The sequence below is a fragment of the Vespa velutina genome, chromosome 14 (genome assembly GCF_912470025.1).
Source record: "Vespa velutina chromosome 14, iVesVel2.1, whole genome shotgun sequence".
NCBI classification, from domain to species: domain Eukaryota; kingdom Metazoa; phylum Arthropoda; class Insecta; order Hymenoptera; family Vespidae; genus Vespa; species Vespa velutina.
In genome coordinates, this window is record NC_062201.1 from 4,539,381 (window position 1) to 4,549,837 (window position 10,457).

Below are 10,457 nucleotides of genomic sequence, written 5' to 3' on the forward strand. Positions count from 1 at the left end.
TTTTCTTTTTCTCTAAGTCCACTATACTGCTGCAACAATATAGAGAAAGAAACAAACGAAGAAGTGAAGGATAGGTGAATGGATGAGGTGAAAATTGTTTGCTCGGGAGACACGTTTTCGTACAAATCGAAAAAGAAAGTACCATCGAAAACCCGACGAGTTCTATCAACGGGAACATTTCTCGTCTAATGTGTATTCACATCGGGGGAAGAGAAAAAAAAGGAGGTTGAAAAATGCGATTCGACAAATTTCTATGGTGGGTATAAAAAAAGAACATAAAAAAAAAAAAAAAAAAAAAAAAAAAATCCAGAATGAAAAAAGAAAGCTCATGCTGATTTATTCGAAGTCATAGGTACGAAGGGAAAAGAGCTATTCTAAGAAAACTACTCAAACCCCATTTCTTATACTCCCTCTTTTCTCTGACTTTAGATAACAAATCACGAACTTAAAAGTCTTTCTAAGAGCAATACCTCTTTTCGTGGCACGCGATAGAAGGAGGATATCGATCGATCAGTTCGGATAATCGACAAGGACGAAAGATACGAAACGAAAAGGACGTTAACAAGAGAAAGAGTGAAAGAGGGGGAGAGGGAAGGAATAGAAGGGATAGAAAAAAAAAAAAGAAAATACGATCGGTGCAATTAACGACGCATGCGAGAGAACTCGACGATGCAACGATGTAGAAAATTAGATTGTAAAAAATTAGAGGAAACGATCTGTTCGCTTCATCCGACTTTTGCGTGAGGAGGTTGAAGGGGATGAGCGGGGAACCGATGGAAATGAGAAACGTTGAGAAGCAACTCTTTCTATCTTTCTTTCCTTTTTACTATGTCTTTGCCCGATGACTTTGGTTCGAGTTAAGAAGAAAAAAAGAGGAGCAAAAAAAAAAAAAGAGAGAGAGAGAGAAAGACAGTGAAAGAGACAGATGAAAGGACGAACGAATAATTTCAAGTTGAGCAACGTAGTAACATCGTCGAGACATTACAGCGACAATGTTGCAGTTTGAAATGGATAATCTTGTGAATATGTGTGTGTCTGTGTGTATAGAATGACCGATGGTTAGCAATGGCAAATGCAATGGTGGTAGAGTTTAAAGCGGTTGGGACTGACAGTCTTATATATTTTCCACTGTCTGTTTCCTACACGAGAGGGGTAATCACTCGCGTGCCAGCGCGAGTGTTCCTGTGGTTTTCGCGGCGATACCGACTTGGCCGACCGCTCTTACGCTTCGTTTAAGCCGCACCCGCAGGGGAACGAACCCTTCTCACCCCTTTCTTCTCCTTCTCCTCGTCTCTCATTGTAATTTGCGCGAGATCGTATCTCCTTCCTCGACGATAATTTTCCAAGAGTCAGGAGAAAGAGAGAGAGAGAGAGAGAGAGAGAGAGAGAGAGAGAGAGAGGGAGAGAGAGAAAGTGGTAGTCAAATTAACCCTTTGATTATAACATTTAAACACTTTTTTGTGCATATACAATTCTGAGATTTTATTTAAAAAAAAAAAGATGTATATATACGTGTACAGTAATATTAAACTCTTGAAGAAAATCAATCGAAAGAGAAATTTATTTGTTCCTTTTCTTCTTCTTTTTTTTTTATTTATTTTTTTTTTTTTTTTTTGGTGATTAAACAAGGACATAGGATTTTTCTTAAAACAATGCAAGTTTAAATAATCTAATAAAATTAATCATTCGGAATAACCTATCTCTTTATCTTTTTAATTTAATAATTTACGGTCTAGTCTTCTATTTCTCACGATTCTCGACCAGCACAAATTTGTCAAGTAATTATACTGCACGTCGAGTATGCGGTTGTACAACACCAACTCGTCGCGCCGCTGACGGCGGCCCTTAACGTTAATAACCGAGTTTAACACATACTGAACTTTGAAACTCGATACGAATCACGTGTAAGTTATGCGAGTGAAAAAATGAATAGAGGAAAATTGAATATCACTTAGGCTAAGTATCTCATAAAAATAAAGGCGTGACTTATAATCGATAAAAAATTTAAGTGAAAAATAATCAATTAATATATCGTAAGAACTAAATGTTTGTCGACTTTTAATTCTCGATTTTGTCGATATATAAAATTTGTAAAATGATATAAAAAAGATCTTGTAAAGATTGATCCAATAGAAAGAGTAGCGCACGATTTTTCGTACGTTTTTCGTACGTTCAGGGAACAACGTGAACGAGATTGGGTCGCCATCGCGCTTTAACGCCTCCAGGGCGAATGTGTACACGTAGGATGTACATAGTACTCGACAAATAAATGTACGAGTTACCGTTTTCTCTCTATCCCCTCTTTCTCTCTCTCTCTCTCTCTCTCTCTCTATTCTTGAATACCGTACAATCAACAGAGAAGTTTCCAACGTGAATCAAAATCAACGTTATGCACACGAAGAAAGTAATTTTCTTGCCAAACAGTAAACAGAGTTGTTCCCGATGGAAATTAACGTTTAAAATACTCCAAGCTCGATTCGAATAAGAACCAATACGTTATTTGCTCTTCTAGAATCTAATTCGTAAAAGACTTCGTTAGGTAAAAGCGCATTCTATTTGAAATGAATAATAAAGTGCCGGAATTATTCACTTTCGTACAGATACCGTGGAGATTTAATTAATCTGGAAGATTCTTCGAAATACGTATATTAGTAGCTCGGAAAGGAAATCCTAATGTTCGTTAGATGGTGTAATATCTCGTTAGAAAACACTCAATGCAAAAGGGTACACAAACATATTCATAACTGTACGTATATATATATATATATATGTATAAGTAAGCGTACATACACACATACATGCATATACCATTATATTTCATTTTACTTGGTTATATAGACAAATTCTCACGAAATATGCGTGTTCTATAATTAGTCGAGAACTCGTTAGCTCGAACCAAGATATTGGTTTCCTACTGAAAGCAACATGACAATCTCTACTGAGACTACAAAGATCTATCTCTCTCTTCTCTACTTCGTTACAACGCGACGTATGATTAAGTTGAGATATGGAAATTTGTAACTCGTATCGTGCAACTTTCAAAGCTTCTCAACGTTTCAAATGCGAAAAGATCGAAATCGCATCATGGATTATCAAAGAGATTTTCTTCTTTGCCATGCGTATGTTTATATTCTGAAATTCAACATATTTACGTAACTTTTCCATCCATTCAAGATAAAGTATTATAATTGGATAAATTCGATCGTAAAATTCGTTTCAAGAAATTAAATAACAACCATTCATTTTTTTCTATTTCTTTTTCTGGCTTTTATCCTATACATTTGGAAAAAGAAATGATCGAAGAAAATTTTGAGAGAACATAGAAGGAAGCTCTGGTAATAGCTGCTAGTATGAAATTTCTCTGTGAAAGTTTACATAGTATCTTCCCTCGGCGATTTCGATCTCGCGAATCGTTAAACGGGAACTTTTTATCATCTCGGGAGGCCTTCCCCGAGGCCGCGGCCCTCTTACTTATCCTCATAAAATCTGAATTTCACGAGGAGAAAGAGGAGGAGAAGAGGAGAAAAGGAGGAGAAAGAAGAGGGAGGAAAAGGAGAAGAAGAGGGAGGAAAGGGAGAAGAAGTAGGAGGGTAGCTTTATATGGCACCCAAAGGAGTTTCGAAGAATATGCTTGATACAGAAGGCGAGTCGTAATGACGCGGTTGGAACTTGGAAAGACGTTTCACATTCTCGAATCCTCTAACTCGGACAAAACTCCCGTCTTTCCTACTCCGACGAAACATGAAATTTCGTCGGAAACTTTAGCTTTCTACGAAATTTAGATCCCTCATACTGAATCCAATGGTTATCCATTACCATGCAAGAGAGAAACGCAAAAGTTTATGCGATTGTGTAACTCTCCGCTCTCTTTGATACCTAATTTTTGAACGGTTCAACTAGCAATTCAAGAGTATAGTTAACTGGCTGGTCTTTTTAATCGTTTGATACAAAGGAGGAGGAAGAGGAGAAAGAAGAAGAAGAAGTAGAAGAGGAATAGAAGAGAAAGACAAAGATCGATTAACGCTAGGCACAACTGATTCCCTTTAATTGTCTAATCGCCTCTTGGGATATATAGGCTCGTTATCCGATTCTATCAAGCTGCTGTGCATCCTAGACGGAGAGGAGAGGAATTTCGAACCAATTGGAATTGTCGACTACCTATCGATGAGTATAGAGACTAAGAGGTAGTAGAATTGAGGAGGGGGAAGAGCGACGAAAGCGGATATCTCAAATTATACGCTGGTGTAATTAGTGAGATGTAAGCGGTTCATCGACGGGCTCTAACGCCCACGACGTTCAAACTTTGGCTATGAATTGGGAACGAGACAGCTAAGTATTATCGATTTTCTCATGTTATCACCTATGGCCATTCCTTTCGATCGTTAAATCAACATATACCGATACAACGAAAGAAAATTACTCTCTCCCTCTCTCTCTCTCTCTCTCTCTCTCTCTCTCTCTCTCTCTCTTTCTGTGTGCGTGTGCATATACATTGCTTTACATTATATTTTAATTATATTGTAATTATGTTTAATTATATCATTTTAATTATATATATATATATATATATTTCTTTTTTTCTCTTCTATTCAAAAGCATCTCGTATTTCTAATTAATTAAATGTATATTTTAACGAAAAGTTAAAACATTTTTGTAAAATAAATAATTAAAAAGAGAATATAATTTTAAAAATAATTTTGATAATTCTTCATGTTTGTTCTGTTTGCTTACTTTATATGCAATCAAATATCGGATAGTATGTTATTTTTTTATAAATATAATTTTTTCAATTTGCAAATAATAAAACGATATATTTGACATGAATGATACGCGAAAAATTCTAACATACAGAATAACGGGAAAAAGAAACTTTGCTGTGATAAAGAAAGAAAGAAAAAAAGCAGAAAGGCTTAGTAAAAGATTCCAAGAGAAAATTCGTTAGGATCGGAAGGAGAGCGTGCCAACGTCACCGAGGTTTTCTCTAATTTTATGATATTTTTTATTTCCCCGATCTGACTCGAATGGCTGAAATGAAACTTTCGCAAAAAGTTTGTTGTCACGACTTTCGAGGATACGTTTCCCCAATGGTAAAAGTAAAATAAATATGAGTAGATTCCAGGCTGTGGTTATCCGAAATCGAAACTTTTTCGATACTTTGTCTCTCTCACAGTTACTTATTTCTAATGAAAAAAAATATCAGAAAAATATAACCGTTGCATTAAAGATATTTTTTCCTCATTTTTCCCGATCTCTATCGATTTTTATAGATTCGTTAATAGTTTAGAAAAATAGATAAAGACGTTTCATACAAAATCGGACAGATTTGTCGTGGTATCGCACTTTAACGGTTATAAGAAAGTAGAACATATTAATTTAATTAATACGGTCGTTGCGTGGCGAGCATGAGAGAGAGAGAGAGAGAGAGAGAGAGAGAGAGAGAGAGAAAGAGAGAGAATAAATTCTTAAAATCTAGGTCAACGATCGATAGACCGCCACGGAGCTGGGTCATCTTTTAAAGCGGCTGAAACTTTTCTCCTCTCTTCTCAGCTTCCTTCATCATTACTTCAGATTCCCAAGACAGAGATTAAAAAATTGAATTAGATCCCTTGAGAAGGGACTTTTCTCTCTCTCTCTCTCTCTCTCCCTCTCTCTCTCTCTCTCTCTCTCTCTCTCTTGATAAAGATCGATCTCAATCCTGGTGGATCATTAAAATCGGGAACGCTCAAATAAAATCACGCTCGGTTAGAGAGACGAGCGTGTCGAGCTCGCAAACGTTGCATTATTATTGCGAATCCGCAGCTCTATCCGCGTTATTCACCCACCGAATAAATTATCTCGTGTTTGCTTGGGATCTGCAAGAGAAATGTGGAATTTGTGTGTGCCTGCGCTCTTCTATGTGTGTAAAAGAGAGAGAGAGAGAGAGAGGACATTCATCGTCATGGACGAGTTCGATCGACGCGCAATAAATCCGGCTTGACCAATTCACCAGCCGCGATAACGTTACTGAAAAAAAAAAAAGAGTAAAAATATCCTGAAGCTTCGAAATGACGCTTCGAGGCGAAAGATTATGCGAATTTTCACTCTTCATCGCTTCAGCTATCGTTCCAGAGAAAATTCTACCTTCTCTCGTTCAATCCAATCTTCACCTGTTTTATCTGTTTTATTTGATGATTTGCCTTTTTTTTTCTTTTTTGCTTCTTTTAAAAACGAACAGAATTTTTGCCTTTTCTTTTTTTTCTTTCTTTCTTTCTTTCTTTTGTTACGATAAAACTTCGACAATAGAATCTACTTTTTTTTTACAATGTTCGTGATACTTACTTAACTATGATATATACCTACATAAATAAAAATGAACGAAATGTCTTAGATACATAAAGTCAAAGAGAATTTTAACGTTTAACATCGTCATTTATACTCACTGTCAATATTGTTATCAGTGTTATATTGACTGGCCTTGGTTCGTAATAAATCGGAAATCGATTGGAAAAGAACTGGTCATGTTTCATTACGAGCATCGAGAAAATTGAATCATTCGCTTGCAGATTTATTAATTTTCTCTGGTACATCGTGAACAAGGGATGGTACTGGGAGAAGGGGGTGGGGGAAATCGTAGATATCGTCGTGTTCTCGACGGACGTTGGAGTCGATATATCGACAAATCCACGACGAGTAGACGTATCGCCAAGCTCGGAACAATTACCATTTCCCGGTAGGTCGTTCGGAGTGCTCGTTTCCTCGCGCATTCCGCTTCGTATCGAGCGGAATAAATCTTGCGTCTTGACGTCTACTAGCGATACAGAAGGAAGAAAGGGGAGACAAAGACAGACAGAGAGAGAGAGAGAGAGAGAGAGAGAGAGAGAGAGAGAAAGTCAGTTGAAAAGAGACAAAAGCCAACTTCTCCATGTTCTGTTTCCACCTTTCTGAACATCCTTTTACAACTTACGATAAACATTGTCTTCGGCTTTCTTTTTCTCTTTATCCTTTTCCCAAAATTTATCTACCTCATTCTGTTCGTATTTATATATATATATATGTATATATCCACCTAAGTTATACTGTAATCTATTTTTAAAACGTTATATTGTATTAATTATCTATATCGTAATTATTCTTTATTATTTATCACCAATAATTTATCGATAAATTTTTGTCGATAATAGTCGAAATAAATATCTTTCTCTTTCTTTCCTATTCTTTTTATTTTCACCAGTCGATAGACGTCTAATTTTTCGTGCGCGACTATCAACGAGAAAACTTTTTTTTCTCGTTTAACGATCCAACGAACGTACCGCGAATTGATCCTCGAACGACGAAAAGCTACGAGATACGTCCTACATCGGTGGTCGCTTTAATGGCTCATTCGGCGATACGCCAGCAAAAGCGTTCGAACGTGAGCCATAAGATTTTGACCTCCTTTCTGGATACGTCAAAATTGTGTCACGAGAAGAAATAGCATCCTGCGAGTAAAATCAGCCAGTCCCTTTCTTTTCCATCTACAAAATTGTCGGAAACGTGATAGTTTCTTTCCGCGTATTTGTGTCGTTAAAAAAAAAAAAAGAAGAAGAAGAAAACGAAAAAGGGAGAAAAAAGAATATCACTAATATAAATATCACTAACGATTAGAGCTTTAAAGAAAATCAATTTCCAAAGAGAAACGATAAGAATTTTATAACCAATTTAATATCACATATAATGAATCCTATTTCTAAAGTCATTACTATCAAATTTATCCGTGATTCGCTTAACTATCATTTTATCTCCATTTCTATATTTTGTAGACCTTTCTCACGCAACAATAGCGTAATTCTTTTTTCCCCTGAAGAAAATATTGTAACGATCGCTACGTGCAGAAATGGGAGAGCACGTGAAAAGGTAGGGAAAAAAATGGATGAGGAAAAGGGTGAGGTAAAAGGGAAAAAGAACGAGAACAGAAAAAAAGAAAAAAAAAAAGAAAAAGGGAGGGAGAGAGAGAGAGAGAGAGAGAGAGAGAGAGAGAAGGACTTCGTAGAAAATGAGCTGGGCTTGCGGGTTTTCTAGAGTAAACGCAAGTACAAACATTTCGACGATTTCTACGACGTGTTACGAGTAAGCCTGCAAAACACAGCGAATAATCTCGAAGGAAGTAGCAATTGCGACTGAAGAGAAAAAGAGAAATAGGTAGAGGAAGAGAGAGAGAGAGAGAGAGAGAGAGAGAGAGAGAGAGAGAGAGAGAGAGAGAGAGAGAGAGAGAGAGAAGTTGAGAGTTTTAGAGAAACGTCGGCTTTTGTGCGATTATCATCATGCTTGCTTGTGGTTAGTCGACATAGATATACAATAATATCTAAAATTCTCACGTTTCTCTCTTTCTCTCTCTCTCTCTCTCTCTCTCTCACCTCGGTATTAAGAAATTTATGTGTTTCGCGCCATCGCCCAACGCTCTTTAATATATGCATACGCGAAGCATAGAATCGCTCGAAGTTCGCCCATCGACGAGGAAAGTATCGAGTTCGTGTGTCGGTTAACGACCATCCTGTTCCACTCTTACTACCACCCCTTTTACTCAACATACTCTTCTCTTCTCCTTCCTCTTTATATTCTGAATGCCGTCTCACGGCACATTCTTGTTCACTCACGAGAAAATAAACCAACTTGCTTTCCAGAGTTTCCACCGTTCGAATAATTGAGATTATCGTTTGGTTAATTCAGCCATTGTATTACTTCAATCTCTCTTTCTCTCTCTCTCTCTCTCTCTCTCTCTCTCTCTCTCTCTCTCTATTTTTCTTTCTCTTTTTCTTTCGAATATGTTCATGAACTTTCTCGATAAGACGAAACTTCAGATTCGTGATTAGACTTTAAACGTAAGATCACTCCGACTGATCATTTGATAGATTTCAAGAAAAGCGATCGTTCTTGAAAAGCATGTTTATCTTATCGCAAGACTACCTATTCTCGCTTAGATGGAACAATAGGAACTATTCAGGATCGTATCTATATCTAGGAGCTCGTGAATCCAAATAATAGCTATAATGTCATGTTCTCTACGTATAGTCTTATCGAGTAACGATAATATAGTTATATAGGAGCTAACGCATAGGAGGGAGTGGTATGGCGTCTTGTACTAAGGATCGATGAATTGCATGGTATTGTAGGTAGCGTTATTGAAGCGACCTCGTCTTACTACTCCATCAATGAGAAAATAGATCTCTATCGCGTGTAGACTAAGTTCCTCTAATATCCAATTCGTACAATTACGAATCAGATAACGTTAGATATATCTAGATGTGTACTTACATATTACACCTATGCCACCTCCGTTATTATTTTTAATCGTATATTCTGAAAAGAAAATAAATAAATAAGTAAATTTTTAGTTTAACGAAAGGGAAGAATAATGTTAATTCGTTAACTATAAATGAATAAATAATACATTGATAATAAGCTAGAGTAATTTTCTAAAGAGACTTTAAAGGATACGATTATACTCAACTTAGTAAGATTGTGTAAGTTGGATTTGATATCCAAATAAATTCAATATAATCGGTTTATGAAAAATGATGCTTTTGAAAAATGATCCTTATCATTTAATAACAATAACACGAATGGCCAAGGATCTATTATAATTTTAATATGTGTCTCCTGTAGTATAATTCGCGGTAAAATCATTTTTCGTTCCTTTATCGAATCCATGCGTATCCTTTACGTTTCGAAAGTTTCTCATTCTTGGAATATTTTTCTACGGGAGAACAAAATCGTCGGACGTGAATATCTCTCGACCGGTATTTCATTGCGAACACTAGCGATGCGCTCGCCCGAGCATGGTAACTCGAAATTTATGCACTTTCCAAGTTTCGATATTACGTGACCGGTGGTGCTTCATTGTCGTTGCAGGAGCGCAATTTGTCGTTTGGTCGGTGTTACGTAACGAGAGCTAAGTAACAAGGACGATCTGTTAAGTTTTATCACTGACATTAATCGAATATTATTATGCATATAATTAATCATTATTTCAGAGATTTAAGAATATATACATGATTTATGATTAAGTGTTGAAAAAAACGATAGTGTAATTTTGCCCTCTTATTCTGTTGTATGAAAGTCAATACAAAAATTGATATACAAAAATTTGTTAAAGGGAAAAAGGAAAAGAGTTAAAAAAAAAAAAAAAATAGAGAGATGATAAAGGAGGAAAGTGATTGCTAGAAACGAAAGGACGGTTCACTGTATAGTTGGCGGAAACGACTAGGAATCTCTTTTATTTCGTCCTTTTCTTTCGACGTTTCGTGCCTTCACACCGACCTCTCTCTCTCTCTCTCTCTCTCTCTCTCTCTCTCTCTCTCTCTCTCTCTTTCTTTTCGTTTCTATACGTAGACATTTCTCTTGAAGGGAGAAAAACGACGCCATACTGCATCGCGGGTAATGGTCGTCGTCTGTTTATCGCAGGGCATTCGTCTCCCATCGACATGAAAATAAAAGGGAAA

At 36.6% G+C, this 10,457-nt stretch overlaps 1 protein-coding gene across 4 annotated transcripts in view; it reads right to left on the reverse strand.

Annotated features, from left to right (window-relative positions):
- LOC124954217 (leucine-rich repeat-containing protein 24-like) overlaps window positions 1-10,457 on the reverse strand; it is a 152,841-nt gene that overhangs the window by 79,948 nt on the left and 62,436 nt on the right. For 2 of the 4 annotated variants that reach the window (XM_047506782.1, XM_047506780.1), the window contains exon 3: window positions 9,271-9,315. The exons of the other annotated variants lie outside the window; for them this stretch is intronic. The gene's annotated coding sequence lies outside the window, so the exon portion shown is untranslated. The remainder of the gene's footprint in view (window positions 1-9,270; window positions 9,316-10,457) is intronic. 4 annotated transcript variants of the gene reach the window in all.